The sequence below is a fragment of the Pteropus vampyrus genome, unplaced genomic scaffold (genome assembly GCF_000151845.1).
Source record: "Pteropus vampyrus isolate Shadow unplaced genomic scaffold, Pvam_2.0 Scaffold29, whole genome shotgun sequence".
Taxonomy (NCBI): Eukaryota; Metazoa; Chordata; class Mammalia; order Chiroptera; family Pteropodidae; genus Pteropus; species Pteropus vampyrus.
The window spans coordinates 10,626,013-10,643,222 of record NW_011888810.1 but is presented as its reverse complement, the minus strand read 5'-3'; the positions used below and the strand labels follow the sequence as shown (position 1 = coordinate 10,643,222).

At 33.7% G+C, this 17,210-nt stretch overlaps 1 pseudogene; it reads left to right on the top strand.

Moving 5' to 3' along the window:
• Nucleotides 1-12,899: 12,899 nt before the first annotated feature.
• LOC111737678 lies at nt 12,900-13,018 on the top strand (annotated as a pseudogene).
• Nucleotides 13,019-17,210: the final 4,192 nt, after the last annotated feature.

The following is a 17,210-nucleotide window of genomic DNA, read 5'->3' as shown; positions in this document are numbered from 1 at the left end:
AGTAACCAAGGAAAGAATAGAATTACTAGGAGAATGAACACCTGGGCTAGTACCTAAGGATTGACATTCGTTATCCAGGTTAAGAGAAATGGATGGTGTAGAGACAGGGGCATGATCCCAGGCTTTAGAATTCATATGTTGAAAGGGAGAAAGTCCAAAGGGAAAATTACACACCATTCCTGATGTACAGCTTTTGCCCCTCCAGTTCATTTCTTGATCAAGTCTAAGTGGACTTATGTTTTTCACGGACATGTATCATAATGCAAATTAATAAGAAAATCCAAATGCTTCTAGGATTGTTCAAACTATCTTCTCTGGTCTCATGGATATAATAGACCATTCTAGATGGGAGTTTAAAACATGACTTTATAAAACATGGTTTCTTTTATATTATCTCCAAGAGTCCTATAACAAAGGCGATATTAAATTATTTACTGCTTTATAAGGTTTTCATAAAAGGATTCATTGGAAAAAATGTGAAATTAACTAGCACATTTTTAGAGATAGAATAGGTGTTTTTGTTATTTTTGTGGCAGCTTTACTGAGAAATAATTCATGTGCATTAAAACTCACCCTTTGAAAGTATACAGTTCAGTGAATTTTAGTATATTAACAAAGTTGTATAGTCATGACCACTATCTAATTCCAGAACATTTCATTGCCCTAGAAAGGAACCCCATGCATGCCCTTTGGCAGTCACTCCTCATACCTTCTTCCTTTTCTTCTCCTGGCAACCACTCATATATTTTATGTCTATATTATAAAAGTGAAATCATAAAATATGGTGTCTATTATGTCTGACTTCTTTCACTTAGCATAATATTTTCAAGATCCATTCATGTTTTGAATGAATCAGTATTTCATTCCTTTGTATAGCCAGATAATATTTGATCATATGGATATACCACATTTTGTGTATCTACTTATCAATTTATAGACATTTGAATTGTTTCTTCTTTTTGGCTATAGTTAATAATGCTGACTTGAACATTCATGAACAAGTTTTTCTGTGGACATAAGCATTAGATTTTCATGGCTATATCTATTTAGAAGTGAGAATTGCTAGGTCGTATGATAACTCTATCTTTAGTCATTAGAAGGGCTGCTGGGCTGTTTTCCAAAGTACACCATTTTATAATCCCAATGTCAATGGTATTCCAGTTTATTCACATCTTTACTACACTTGTGATTATCTTTTTATTTTAGCCACCCTGTGGGTATGAAGTAGCAAGCATCTCATTGTTTTAATTAAATTTATCAGGGTGACATTGGTTAATTAAATTATATAGCTTTCAAGTATACAGTTCAGTAATATGTCATCTGTGTATTGCATTTTGTGGCCACCACCCAAAGTCAAATCTCCTTCCATCACCATATATTTGACTCCTTTTATTCTTATCTACGTTCCCCCAACCCCTTTTCCTTCTGGTAGCCACTAAACTGTTGTCTGTGTCTATGAGTTTTTGTTTATCTTATTAATTTGCTGCTTTCATTTTTATACCTTACATATAAGTGAAATCATATGATTCTCAACTTTTTCCATCAGACTTATTTTGCTTAGCACGACAATATCAAGATCATTTGATATATATTTCCCTAACAAATGATATTGAGCAACATTTTGTGTTCTGATTGGTCATTTGTCTATCTTTTTTGGGAACTTTGATTTTAAAGGCAATTTTCAATTTAGGTACCTGTTGTGAATTTTGGTCAGCATACATCTTTACAAACTGAATTTGAAAGCCATGATAATATTTTTGTATAAAACATAACTTTTTAATGAATATTCTTCATTATCTCCCCAGTGTTTGTTGTGACCTGACATTCATATAATAATAATAACAGAAATAATAATGTTAAGATAATGAAGAGTAAAACCAAATATCACAACCAAGATAACAACAGTAAGATATCCTACTTGTTGAGCATCTACTGTGCACAAAGTATTCTAAGTTCTGCAAATCTTCTGGTCTTCTGTGTTTGAATAATTCAAAACATTTATATTCTGTGGACAGTGTTTCAGACACACAATATCAGGGGACAGTATACTTGGGGATAGTGAAGAAATGATATTTGCATATAATGTAAAATCCAGTGGAAGCTATAAGTGAAGTTTTCCTACTTTAATAATAAGAATGTTCATTTTTTATGCATTATCAAGTTTGCCGGGATGGCAGCACTGTGTAGTATTGGGAAGGAAAAAAAGTTATTGACCCTTAGAATTCTTCTCCCTTTAATCTAAGCCTAACAACTATGCCTTAGAAATGTTGGAATTTTTGGAAATAATTAAATAAGTATAGGTTCACATTCATTTACCATCTTGCTATGTGTTTAATAAAATGTATTTTATTAAACCATGGCAAATTTAAATGATGTAATAACAAAGAATTTTAAGTATTTCATTCACAAAATAATTATTGTGCATCCAATATATGCAAAATTCTGTCTTGAGTGTTTGAAATAAATCAGTGAAAAATAAAAATAATATAGATGTGTACATATTTACATGATAAGATTCATGAAATATTTTGTGAATGAAAAGAACTAATTCTAGCTTAAATATATCTATATACATATATAGATATATAATTCTTGATATATGGCTAGATATGAAACCTATATTGAATGCACCAAGTTATGAAAAATAGTGACTCACTGATGATAAATTATGGTTGAATTTTTTTCTCATCTTTATTTTCCATTTTTTATTACTGAAAATAGATTGTATAAAATATAAATTATAAAAATAGATAATTTAGATAGGTATACATTTCAAGATATTAATTGCTTCCTTATCTAATAAGATTAATATCATAGTGTTTAGATTACAATGATAGTATAAACATTAAATGGCATGCAAGTAAAAATTGGTACTTTTTGTGACAGGCAAAACATTTAAATGTGTGCTCACAAATAATTGTCACTACAATTCTCTAAGAAGGTAAAATAAAATATCTTAGTACTCAAAACCAGAGGCTTTTTCACCACAGGCCTTTGAAGCCCCTACCTAATTCTTTCATGTATTGAGGCTGTCAAGTACAGGAGCTTTGATGAAATATTATGCTAGTTTTTATTATAAGCAGATGATATATGCTAAGCATTCTTTTCTCAGAAATCTTTAAGATTTGAGAGGAGACTCTTCCCATGCTTTCTATTAAACAAAAGGTAGAAACAGGAGAGGGTTTTACTCTCCACAAACAGTAATACAAACTTAGGGAGATTATCATATCTCAAGTCTAAAATCCCACTTGTGCGTGTTCATTTTGTTTTGTTTTTGTTGTCATAAAGCAAGGTGAGGTATTTCTTCATTCAGGTCTTCAGCTGTCAACTTCTGTGAAATTTCTGTTTCCTTTTTTATTTTTATATTTCTTCACTTAATTTAGAAATAAAATGTTCACCATTTTCCAAACCTATCAAAAAGGTTGGAAATCAAAGAGTGTTATACTTTTATTTTCTATCATTCACATGTTTAAAGCCCATCTAGTGTTCTGATGTAATTCACTCCATATGGATATTTCATCATAAGATGTGCATAATCTGTTTTCACAACTAATATATTCCTCTATTAGATTCAGTATTTTCTCATTGTGTGTGGATGATAAAAGTATTTACCTTGATCACATTGTTACAGTTGGAAGAGCTTCCATAAGGAACATCTCCAGGAGGCTCAGTATTAATAACTTATGAATGAGCCTGAGTCTCAGACTCTCTAATTCCAATGTCTTTAATTTTTTCTAATATGATGAAGAAATTCAATTACTTCTTAAACCAGATCATTTTTACTTCTTGATGTGGATTCCCTACTTTAATCAAAAATATAACCACCCATTTATGTAAGACTCATTCATTTCCACATCCGTAACTACTCAAACTTTCTATCCTACCATAGAATATTCCCCAACTCCTATTAGGACCATCATATCCTACATTGCTTTCAAAGTTTATTTCAGTGGTTTCTTTGCAAAATTACCTTTGATCACAAAGATATTGTTCCTCCTGTAAATTGCTAGTTTTATGGTTTCTTATATCTTCAATCAGACAAATATTTTTATCATAGATTAACCTGAATAATCTGTTAAAATGTAAATCAGATCAGGTGACCATTCTTATATCCTTCAGTGGCTTCCTGCTACATTGAGAATAAAAGATAAGCTCCTCATTATAACCTAAAAGACCCTCTGAAATCTGTTCATGCTGAGGTTTCCATCTTTACCTCACTCCACCTCTGTAACTCTCAGAACATCCTAGCCTCGATTACTCTATCAGTTATCTATTTCTGCATAACAATATTAACATAAAATGAGCAGCTTAAAATAACAGTCATTTTATTCCACAGTTTCACTGGGTTAGGGATAAGTGTCGAGTTTAGCTGGGTGTTCTTCAAGATTCTCAGGAGCCTGCAACCATGGTTTTACCTAAAGCTGGGGTTTCATCTGAAATCTCAACTAAGGAAGGGCCTGCTTCTAAGATTATCTGGATAGTGGCAGGATTCAGCTTCCTGCAGCCTGTTGGACTAAATGTCTCAGTTCCTTGCTGGCTGTTGGCCATGGACTATCCTCAGTTTCTGTTTGACTGTTGGCTCTCAGTTTATTGCCATGTGAGTCTCCCCTGTATGGCCTCTGGCTTCATCAAAGTCAGCAAGGGTGAGAGTCAATAGTGAGAATCTGCCAGCAAGACAGAAGTTACAATTTTATTGAAAATGTGTACCATTACATTTTCTGTATTCTGTTGGTTAGAAGCAAACCCCAGCTCCAACCCACATTCAAGGGTAGAGGCTTACACAAAGGCATAAATACTAGGAGGTGTGATGATCAAGGGCTATTTGCCCACCACACTTTTCTTCAATTTCTTTGAATAATGAAAACTCTCTTGGATTTCAGAGAGTTTGTGTCTTTCATCTGTCTCAAATGTCCTTCTACTGTCTCACTGCATAGATGGCTTCTTCTCATCATTTACTTCCTAGTTCAAATGTCATCTCTTTAGATAGGTATAGGTTTGCCATCATTAAGCACCATTACTTGTACCTATAATACATCTTTCTGAATAAATATGTGAAAGGCAACATCCACTTGATGTACTACTGCATTTAATAGGAAATGGAGTTTGGATATCTATTTTTGTATAGCCCTAGACACTTTTATTTTCCAAACATCATATTTATTCTCAGATGATAGTGCAAAGTCCAAAGCAGGCAATAGCAATTGCCTTAATTTATGTTTAGAATGGACAGGAGTTAGTTGACTCTAACAAGACATAATAGCTGCGTAGATGGTGCAGGTCATTTGAACTTCCACAAGTTGGAGTTTTTGAAATCCTGATTTCTCCTCTGCTAGACTAATGTTTGTCTCTAGGGCTTACTAACAGTATGTGACACTTATTTGAGAAATATATATTTTACACAAAGAAAAAAGAAAAGAAGAAAGGAGAAGAGGAAGGGAGGGAGAGAAAAAGGAAGGAAAGAAAGAAGGGAGGAAGGAAGGAAGGAAAAATATTTTCTGAGCCTGTTTTCTCATTTGCTAAGCCTCACATGCTCTCAGTATGTAAAATATTGGTCATAGTAGAGGTAGAAATGATAATTATTATATTCTATCACTTTATAAAAGATAGAAGTAATGTCAATTTTGAGGCAATAATAGTCCAGTATCCTATACTCTTTATACTCTAGAGTGTGATAGACTGAATTCAGAGTCTATCATATTTGTTGAACCCTATGTTAAACAAAATTTTAAACTCTTTACTGGGGAAAATCTTTGATATGAGCATCATTGATTTCAAGGTGGAATGGCAATAACTGGAGATTAAATTTGTATTTTACAAATACCTTTTATCTGTAAACTTCCTCCCTCACTGAGACTCTCATAGGTCATTGAGAAATCCCCCAAAAGGCACAACACAACCACTGATCTCTATTATACTAACCCCAATCATTAACATACACGTTAATATTTTCTAGGCTTATCATGTCTGTAAATGTCTGGTCATTTAATAGCTAAGTATTTTTTTTTTTTATTAGGACTGAACATCAGACCCTGTATTCTGCCCACTGCTACATGAGCAGTCATAACAGTGATGCGTTTCTTTGATAGTGCTGGTGTGAGAAGAGAAGACCCTCCATCTAGGCCAACTTATCTTTTATCGAATGTGGTTATATTTCAAATTGTATGATTTACCTTTTGGTTTACTGGAAGCTCTGAAATGAGCCTATGTGTTACAACGAAGTTCTACTGTTGTAGAGGATTTTTTTTCTGTTTAATTACCATTGTTTTCTACCCCTCAGTCTTACCCCTTTCATTTCAGTGTTTCGTGTATTAAAGTTTTGCTCATTTGTTTCTTTCAGATCACTTCTTCCATTGTTCTGGTCAGTGGACTCATTGCCTTTCATATTCCTCTAGGGTTTTCCACATCTCTCACAATGCCACTTTATCCTATACACTTCTTCAAGTAAATATTTATCTTCAAACAGTACAATAAAAGTTTTTAAGGCTTCTATGTATGGGTAGAGTAGGGGATGATTTCAATAACTTTTGATGTATCATATTTATGTATACATACACATAAATATGACTAGGACTAGTCTGGAAAATAATTATTTAGTATAAAATCAGAGATTTTCTTTACTAAATCTAACTTCATGACAGTTGCATTTGTAATATTTCTAGTATTGAAGAACTTGCTAAATAATATAGTAAATATGATTTGAAGGATTTACTAAATAATAGTGTATATATGATTGTACAAATTGTTCTTTCTCTTGGCTCTAAATCTTGATACCTGCTATCCCATCTGTTTGGATCAAGTATTTTGCTTTCCCCTTCTCCTACTTCAGGATAACCTCTATCACAACTTGGGTGTAATTTCTTTAAAAAAATTCCTCCTTGATCATGAAGGCTGAATTATGTATATGTATTAATTTTCTACTGTTACTATAACAAATTGCCACAAACATATTGACTTGAAGCAATACAAGCAATACACATCTAAAGTTCTGTAGATCAGAAGTTTAATAAAGGTCTCATTTTGCTGAAATCAAAGTGTTTGTAGGGCTGTTTTTCTGTAGGTTATAGAGGAAGATCTGTTCCTTTGCCTTTCCATCTTCAAAAGGTCACCCACAGTGCTTGGCTCATGGTCCCTTATTTCTACCTTAAAAGTCAGACATGGGCAGTAAAATCCTTTTCAGATTGCATCTCTGACTCTTCTCTCTTCTTCTACTTTTAAAGAAACACGCAATCAGATTGGGCCCACACAGATAATCCAGGATACTCTCCTGGATTAACATCAGTTGTTAACAACCATAATTGCATGTATAACCTTAATTTCCTTTTGCCATGTAATATAGCATAATCACAAGTCCTGAGGATTGAATGGGCATCGTTGGGAGCTCTTTATTCTGCCCACTATACTACCCCTACAGTGAGGTCCCATTCCAATTCATATGTGATGTCATGACAGCATTTATTATACTTTATTAAGTTGTAGTTATCTATTTTCTTGTCTATATTCCACATTCACATACTTAATTACTACCCTCTAGATTGTAAGCCTCTAAGAGAATAGATATTAGGCCCGTTTCTCTGGAGAATAACATAATCCCAGAGAACAGCAGTTCCTGGAATGTCATAGCCTTTTAATAAATGTTGGTTGTGCTTTGGCAGATGTGTATATGTGTGTGTTTGTGTACATATGTGCTCATGTATTTGGTTCACCCTGAAAGTAATTAAATTATGTGCAACTGGAAATTAAAAGGTAGAATACTATTGCTTTTACAGGGGGCGATAATAACTTCCAAATATATATTTTCTCTGAATTACTAATTATGCATCCAAGTTCTTTATATCTCCATCTGTATCTCAAAATTAGCATGTTAGAAAAAGAATCACCAATTCTCTTCAATTCATAATATGCTCTCCTTCCATCTGTCTCTGAAACAGGTAATGGTACTATCATATTATTACCGTATGTCTTTCCCTTAACACTATACCTAATTTATTAGAGGTAGAAAGCTCTACCTTTAAAATATATCTTAAATCTTCCTATTTCTCCTCATTTTTATTTTAATTAACATAAACTTCCTTCACCAGTACCAGGATTACTCAATAACCTTTGTATTAGTCTGCTCAGGATATCATAACAGGATTCCACAGATTGGGTGACTTAAACAGCAGAAATTAGTTTTCTTACAATTCTGGAGCATGAAAGTCCAAGATCAAGGTGCCAGCAAGGTTGATTTCTGGTGAGACCTCTCTTCCTGGCTTACATATGGCTGCCTTTTCACCACGTCCTCACATGGCCTTTCTTCTCTGTATGAGTGCTCCTAGTTTCTTTTTTCTTTCTTAAATGAACACCACTCCTATTAGAGTAGGGCCCCACTCTTATGGCCTCATTTAACCTTAATTACTTTCTTAAAGTTCCTATTTTCAAGTACAGACACATTGAAAGTTAAAGCCTCAATATATTAATTTGAGGGGATACGATTCAGGCCATAACAAATTTACATTCCCACAACCCATTTTCACTTAGCAGCAGGTGATTGTCTTCACTTAATTTGCATGATAACATTCCTATGATTAAATTCTCTAGGCTTTTTAATAACTAGAGGAATAAATTTCCAATATCTTGGTCTGGTCCAAAAGGTCCCTTTCATTTGACTCCTGCCTAAATCTCTGAACTCATCTTGTACTACCTTCTCCTTTATTTATATGCCTAGTTCATTCTTGCCTTAGTGCTTTTGCATTTACTGTCCTCCTTCTCAGAAAGTTCTTTACATAGATCTTGTTTTCATATCTCAGCTCAAATACTACTACTGTCACTTTTTTCATCATGTTGTAGAAAGTAGATACTCTCTAACTACATGGAAGTCATTGGAGTTATGTTTCAGGTGGTGTGTGATTAAATTTGTCTAGAAGCTGAAGACTAGATGATATGACCCTGAGAGTTACTTTCCAACTTTAGAATCAAATGTTTTCATATTGTTACCAACTATTTATGAATAGATGTTTCTATTCTGCTGAAATATTTCCTATCTAAGTAACAGAAGGTAATTAGCAAAGAATCTAATCAGCAGCAGTGCTTTCATGCCCATCATTAAAAAGCTTAACTGTTGTACCATTTTTCTTTTCTGCTTTATGAAGAACTCATTTATGTACCATTTCAATGCTATCATAATTGTTAGGTAGTTTTATGGGGGGATGAAATTGCCGGCCTCAATTTTACAACGCAAACATTACCTGGAGCCGTCTATAATCCAACCATAGGAGAAAATAGAAAAAAAAAGGAAAAATGATCATAAAAATACTGATGGTGAAACTGAACTTTGATGCTCGTTGGTTTGATTGATCTGAGGCACCACAATAGAATTCCAAGCCATGTGTTATAAAATCTTCTTTTTATGTCATGACTTTTTTTCTTGCAACTGATTTTTAATAGCTATCTATACCCTAGAAAGGACTGATACATCTAGAAAGACTGAATATTTAAAAGACACAAAATGTCAATTCATACATTTTTGAGCATTTGGTTGACATCTCATTTCAAGAATAGAGTTGCCAAAACTGTTCTCCCTAATGAAAAAAGAAAAAAGAAAAATCAAGTGATTCGCATAGCTGGAGGCAAGTGCAGTTACCTTTGTAGAGAAAGGTCATTGTCTTAAGATGAATAAAATTCACTCAATAAATTATTTATTAGTCATTTTTTCATGTAACTACATTAAATACATATGCAAATCATGTATTTCAGGAGTTTTTCTCGAATGGAAAGGTAGACATTTCTTTCAAGCACTGCTGATTTCAATCTACCCCACAAGAAAGAAACAAATCTTGTACTTTTGTCCATCAAGTAACATGTAATTTACAAGTTTAACTGTTGTATGCCGTTTTTTTTTTTCCTCTACACACATAGAATTTTTTTCTTTTAATTTTCTTTTTCTTTCTTTTTTCTCCTTTTTTTATTAGGTTAAAACATAAATGTTAAAGGTAAGATACATCATCAAACATAGGATATTGTTTATTTATTCATGATTCAAATTTTAAGTTTCATTCTTAATATAGTCTTCATAATAACCCCTTTGATTAGATATCATCTTTCAGTTGAGGAAATTAAGGCTCAAGAGGTTAAGTGACTTACGCAAAACATACAACTATTAAGTTGTGAAATCAGTATGGAAAAGCCAGTGATAAGAACATCCCAAAACAACTTGAGATGAACATAAATTCTCAGGTGGGATGTAGAGCTATGAAACATAACATGTCTGCCAGTGATTACAGTCCACACAGAGTATGATAGCTGTGTGATAGCTATACACATTGGAAGAGATAGAGAGGACAGCTGAGCCAGAGAGATAGTCTTACAGATGAAAAAAGACAAGAGTGTGGCAAGAAAAATGGTTTCTGAGAGTCAGAAGATGTATTTGGATAAACCAGTATATTCTTTCACTGTTTTGTGTGGACTTCTACAGCTTCAGGTTCTTCCCTTACAAATTCAAAAGGCTGAGGACACAATGGAATTTGACTTGTTTCTTGAACTTTCTCAGAATTTATCCTCAATTGAACAGCCCTAAATTGGCTCATATATTTATCTCTTTACCCTCTTTCAAATATAATCTTACTATAATGGAAATACTGAGTTTGTTGCTTTAGGCTGAACTCTTAAAAATTTAGATAGTCAAATTAACTACTTCTTATTGATCAGGAATTTAAAAATATTTATGTAAAAATAGAGATTTAATAAATTATTCCATTTATTTATTTACTTGAACATAGATTGTGTATGGTAGACACTGAATATACAGTAGTACGGAAGACAGAAAGGAGTTCTGCCTTGTGGAGCTTTCAGTCTCACTGAGTGAGATACAAACTGGTTAAATAATCAACTCCTTCATAAAAACAAATCTATATAAATCTATCGTATGTTTAGTTAACAGAATAAAAGTATATGTATGCCCAGGGATAGTGAACCACTCTTGAGGGCTAGATCCTAGAAATGGTGAGTGGGGACAGATGGAGTGGGAACTGAGAAGGTAAACTAAAATCAAGTTTGTGAAAGGACTGGGAAGATATATTTAAGAGTTCTGTAGTTTTGCCTTCCAGAGATGCTGTTTTAATAGGTCACAGAGATCTAGAATTGTGCACAATACTTCAAAAGTTTTACAACAGGGTGAGGCATTTCTCATTACTGAGGAGAGGAAGATTAAAGCAATTTCATAGCACAATTAAAGTGTTACATTACTGAAATGCTAATGAACTTAGCCAATAAGTAATTCAGTATATAGTCTGAAACATAAGATGGCTAATGTTTCATCTCTCTTAAAAAAATATAGCACCTTTCAAATGTGAGTGTGTGCATTCACATCTATACACATGCACATATGCATAAATACACAAAAATATATAACGTACTCCTACCTATTAAAATAATTTTATAATTACATATAGAAATCAATAAATGCAGAAAATAAGTAGAGACAAATTAATATTGTGTTAAAGGATATGTACAAATGGTTGGCATAATCTGAGATTAATACTGAATATGAAAATCAAGAAAAATACAGATTTACCTTGTCAACTTTCAATTAAATATGTTTAACTTTTAACAGGAGAAAAAAATATGTTCTCTCTTAACTTCCATAGTGCACGTATAAAATAAAAAATCTAATTCGAGAGTGGGCTGCCTTTCCAAATCCAATTGTTGCCTTCTTTTTGCTTTCCATTCACAAATCTATAATACACTGCACAGAAAAAGACAGAAAAAAAATGGATCTTAGGCATAAAAGTGGTACCTGTTGGAGCCACTACCTAATGCTTGCAATGCTATTTCCTCCTTTGAAAATGTGTATGCTGCTGGTAAGGGGTGAGTGAGGGTGCTGGAGGTGACAGAGTAGAATGAGAGTCTCATTTAAACTATGTTTTTAAGGGATGTATAGAATTCTACTAATAACTTTGGGATAAAGCCAGAGGCTAAAATCAATAATAACTTCTTTTCTTCCAGAAAAAATGTATTGCTAAGGTTAACCTATGAAGGTATCCTCATCTACCCCAACATCTTTTTGTTTGAGTTATCCCAATTTATTGCTCTATCCATCTGTTTGGCCATCCATCCATCCATCCATCCATCCATCCATCCATCCATCCCATAAGCATTCATTAAGTATCTGTTATATTTTGGAAAACCTGCTGTTTTTTTAAACATAGCAGTGGTTCAGGAAAATAAATAGTATGATCCTCCTTTCAATGATGAAGAAACTGAAGTTCAAAGAACTTAATTCTTAGGTGAACAGCTGGTAAATGCCAAAACCCAAACATAGGTGGGGTTCAATGTAGAAAAAAAAAACCCACCTATGTTTGTCGGGGTGTTTTTTTTGTTCATTTTTTCAACAGACATATTACGTGTTCTTAATACAACAAAAATGCATACACTGAGCACCCACTCTCTGTGGGCACTAAGCATATTTTAGTTCATGTAACAACTACAATACTCCTTTCAGTATATTTCCTTCACAATATGCCCCGTTTAACAAATAAGAAAGGAAAGACTTGTTTGCAAACAATGCTGTCATATTCACTATGGCAAGTATATATAGAGACAGACTATCTCAAGATTTAGAGCTTCCACAAAGGTCAGAGAAAAACTTATGCTGCTTTGCCTTGTCCTGTAAGGAGTAGTGGTGGGGTTGGGGTGGGGATTTTACTTTTTTGTGAAATTTCTTTCATGTAAAGTATAAATCTCCAGGATTTCCTCTCGATATTAAATTTAGTGTGGTAGACTGAAGAGAAAAGGCACACATTGAAGAAGCCAGAAAGGTAAACATTCTTAAGCCTATATAGACATTTTCTTGCTCAAAAAAGTTGAACTATGGACCACATATGTACCTCAGGGAATGAGATTAGATGTAAAATTATACTCAAACCGTCTATGGCCATGCCAGCCTGAACGAGCCCGGTCCCGTCTGATCTCTGAAACTAAGCAGAGTCAGGCCTGATTAGTACTTGGATGGGAGACCACCTAGGAAGACCAGGTGCTGTAGGTGTAAAAAATAAAAATAAAAAAAAAGGGATTATAAACTGGCAAGGTCCTTGCAATCTGTGAGGTCAACCAAGGGTTGCCTCACCTAAAAAAAAAAAAAAAAATTATAGTCAAACTTATACTTGGGGAAGGATAACAGGGGTAACAGGAAGAAAGGAAAGAAGCTCAACGTAATTTTTTCTTATACAAAATCTTCAAGTTAACCTGGATCTCATTTTTCTATAACCCATGTCTAGAGAGTTCCCAAAGGAACCACAGTAGCCCCAGGACTCAGAATAACTTGCAATTAATTATTATGAAAATAATTATTTCAAATGAATAGTAATAATGATGACAACAATCATAGTTAAGCCATAAAACATAAACAAAATGCTTAAATATTTTACATTCTGGGAAGTTTCAGAGTGTAGTTTTAAACAGATTTATAGAGAATGGTTGAGCCAATGTACAAAACTGTATAAAATATATGAATGTACAAAAAAGAAAGAATATTTTTTAAAAAGTAAATAAAAGAAGGAAAAGAAGATGAGACAAAAGTAAATGTGAACATGGAAAATATGCAAGTGTTTTTTTTTTTTTTCTACATTGTATTTTCATGATTAACCTTATGACTGTTGCACATCAGACTTACCCCCAAAGACAACCAACTACAGTAGTCATTCAGTAACTTGGGAAGGGGTAGTTTAAACCAATCAAGGAGATACTGATTTAAGATTTAATTAATCTAAGAATTTCCCTGGAAATATAACTAAGAACAAGAATCACCAAACATCGTACCTGTCACAATAAACAAATCAATGTTTACGTGTGATCTGAGGGAAGGTGACAGAAATGGGGAGGTAATGTCCTTTCTTGTTTTTCTTTTTCTTCCAGAAACTCACAATCTAGTAAGGTAAATTGGGATATGAGGCATATTGTTCTAAGTGCATCAAAAAATAAAAAAAAATAAAGATTCAAATGTTTAAATTTTTAATGAAAGATCAGGAATAAAAGAGTAAAGCTTAATTCAAATTAATATATCTGAAAATCCTGGTAGAATGGCGGGGTGAGCTTTGAAAGATGGAGATGTAGATCAAGCACAAAAACTTTATGAACAATACTAAAATGTCAAAGAATTGTATGGGGAACCACAGAACATGTCAGATGTCCAAAAATACAGGAGAAAGATGCCATTAGTTTGTGAAAACAGATCTTAAGTTGATAACTGGCTTTAAGAACTATGAAAACCACTGAAGGATTATGAAACCTTCTATTTTAAATCACATGAAGATTGGCTTCACAATCAGAAAAATCCAAACAAGAATCCAGAAGCCAAGGAATAGTTTGAGAAACTACTGAAATACTTAGGTATAATATAGCATAGGTATTTTTTACAGAGCCATAAACTAACACACTTTCTTTTTAAATATAAGACTAGTCACAGTATGTACTCAATCTTTAGGACCCCACAATGGAAGCCTCCAATGATCTGATTACAATCCATATACATTTAGAATGATATTATATATTTCATTTGGAAAGTAACTAGCAAAAACAAAAGAAAATGCAGCATCAAAAGTGGAATTCAAACTTGGCAATTTTTCTTACCCTCTGCTTTCTACTTCTTAAAAGCCCTTTCTATCATGTTAAGTGTACATTTTTTTTTCCTGTATAATTGAAGGAGATACATTCTCTTTACTGTGGAATGGTAATATTTAATTATCGGTGTGACAATGGATGGGAAAAAGAAACACTAATGGAGAGAGCTATTCAAGACCAATTTTTCCAATCCCAGAAAAGGGCAATATCTTTGCTTGCCAACATCGATTTTCCAGAAAACATTTGCTTCTATTTCCAGAGAGTGGTAGGGGCTGTCTACATTTTGCATGTGTAGATCCTGAGATTGACTTGCGATTTGGGAAAATGAATATAGAAAAAAGAGAACTGAGTCCACTGCCATCTCAATGTGTACTTACTCTGTTCCCATTCCTGTTGCTGGGACTCAACTCAAAAGATGAGACATTTTGTATTTCAGAACTGCGAATAAACAATAGGCTTTAGAAGTTCCTTTCTAATGGAAAGATCCTTTGCATCTGTTAAATAGATTTACAGTTTAAAATATTTTGTCATTTCTCAAAAATTATCCCACATCTAGGAGACACTCAATTATTTGCAAATTTCCAAGGGTGTTGTGTGTAGTACTCTCTCATTTCCACACCTATATACTATGCTGATCTCAGTAAAATGTCCTTTCCTACCTCTGCTTTTCCTCTTTTAGCCACTTCTGTGGCTATGTTTTCTGTATTATTTAATCCTCCATTTAGTTGTACTTACTCCATAAAGGCCCCTCTGATTCCCAGGATGATGCTATCACTTGGGCTACCAGAATTACTTGGTCTTAAATCAGTCGTAGCCCTGCTTTAGACTTTTCTGCTAGAATTTACATCCTCGAGGACAGAGACATTGTCATGCGTATGGGGATAGTTGCTTAAAAAGTAATCCGACAAAGATTAAGTTAACACGAACAGTACTAATGATAAAATGGATGGTGAGGAGGCCAGTTTTCTGGCCTAAATGATTTGCCTGAGTAATTTAAATCCAGTTTTGTTCTAATTTCCAAAGACCGTTTTCCTCCATTATAGTGCAATTCCTCTCGAAAATTATAGATCTTCTCAATTTCCCCCCAAATGCTGAAACCAAATTGATTGTGTAAATGAGACTTTTCTTTACTCTGTCATGCACATCTTGTGTTTTTGGTTTCTAGAATGAAAGGATATAAGCATAATTATTTGGCAACTTGGGAGATTTTGTAGAAGCAATTTAGAGCAGTGTTTCTCAACTGCGACTACTTCAGAAGCGCCTGAAAAGTTTTGTTTAAAATCCAAATGCTAAGGCCACACTCCAGTTGCTAGTGGTAGAACCCAGGTATTAATACTTACTGAATTCCCCATGTGATTTTAATGTGTAGACAAGGCTAAGAACAACTGCCTCCAAAATATACAGACATGAATTGTAATACCAGGTATTAATACAACCCTGGTGGTAATGAGGAATTAACCTATATGAGCCTTAGTTTCCTCATCTTTAAATGAGAATCAACTAGCCACTTTTGAGAATTGAATTTGAGAGATGAATAAACAAAATATGTATGAAAGCCTTTAGCTCCCACATAATAGACACGCAGCAAATATCCATGTCTCTTCCTTTATTATTCTTTAAGATTTCAAGTAATAGCCACTGTAAAAGTCCAGGGGGAAACAAACGATACACAAATTTCATTGTTTAAATCTACTCTTTCTCCATTTTCTGACTGGCTCTTTTTTGAGAAAACATATTTAGGGGTGAGGATAGCAAAGGACTGTAAACCCGACATCATGGCCAAACAAGAACATTTCAGAAACCTTATCACAGCAAAGACTGAGCTTTAACTATACAGTAATTCTATTGGAAAAATGATAATTATGTGTCAAGTCATATTAATGTTATTGCATTCTCTACAGAGTATTTGATAATTAAGTTGTCACTATCAAGTCGATAATGAAAATCACTTGTATTGAAGACTTTTACCAGGAAAAGAATCCCAACTGGAGTTCTAATTGGTCCTCTTTAGGACTGTCAAAGAATTGTCTAAGCTGGACTTCCTTTTCTCTAGCATTGACAGGCATTCTGCAAGAAGCAAGGAACCCTTAAAACTGAGCACAGGTATGTCCCCAGATTCCTCTTCAAGAGAATGCCCCTGGAAGACACTGTCAGTCTCCCACAGGTAGCATTCTGGATTATTCTTTTTTCTTCCTAACTGGCTTAGTTCCTTGAAGGAGGACATGGAGGTGAGCGTACAACCTCCCTGAGGAATGAGACTGTGGTCATGAAAGCATTTACTTCATGGAAACTGCAGGAGCAGATGACACGTCCGAACCTACATGGGCTGTGTGAAAACTAATACCGAAGCATCTAAAAATAAAACCTTTGCAGAGTCATTCTTTGATGACTCCTTAAGGGATATTTAATCTCAATAATAAATCCAAGGTTTGCCTTTTTTAGGATTTCCTAAAAACTGACAGATGTTATTATATTTTGGAATAGGCAAGAAAATACATAAATAAATTATTCTTTAAGAAATAAATAAACAGTAGTGAAAAGATATGTTTGTGGAGATTTATACTTAGATACATCTGGAAATGCTGTTAAATAAAATTAACATTTTTTTATTCCTAAAG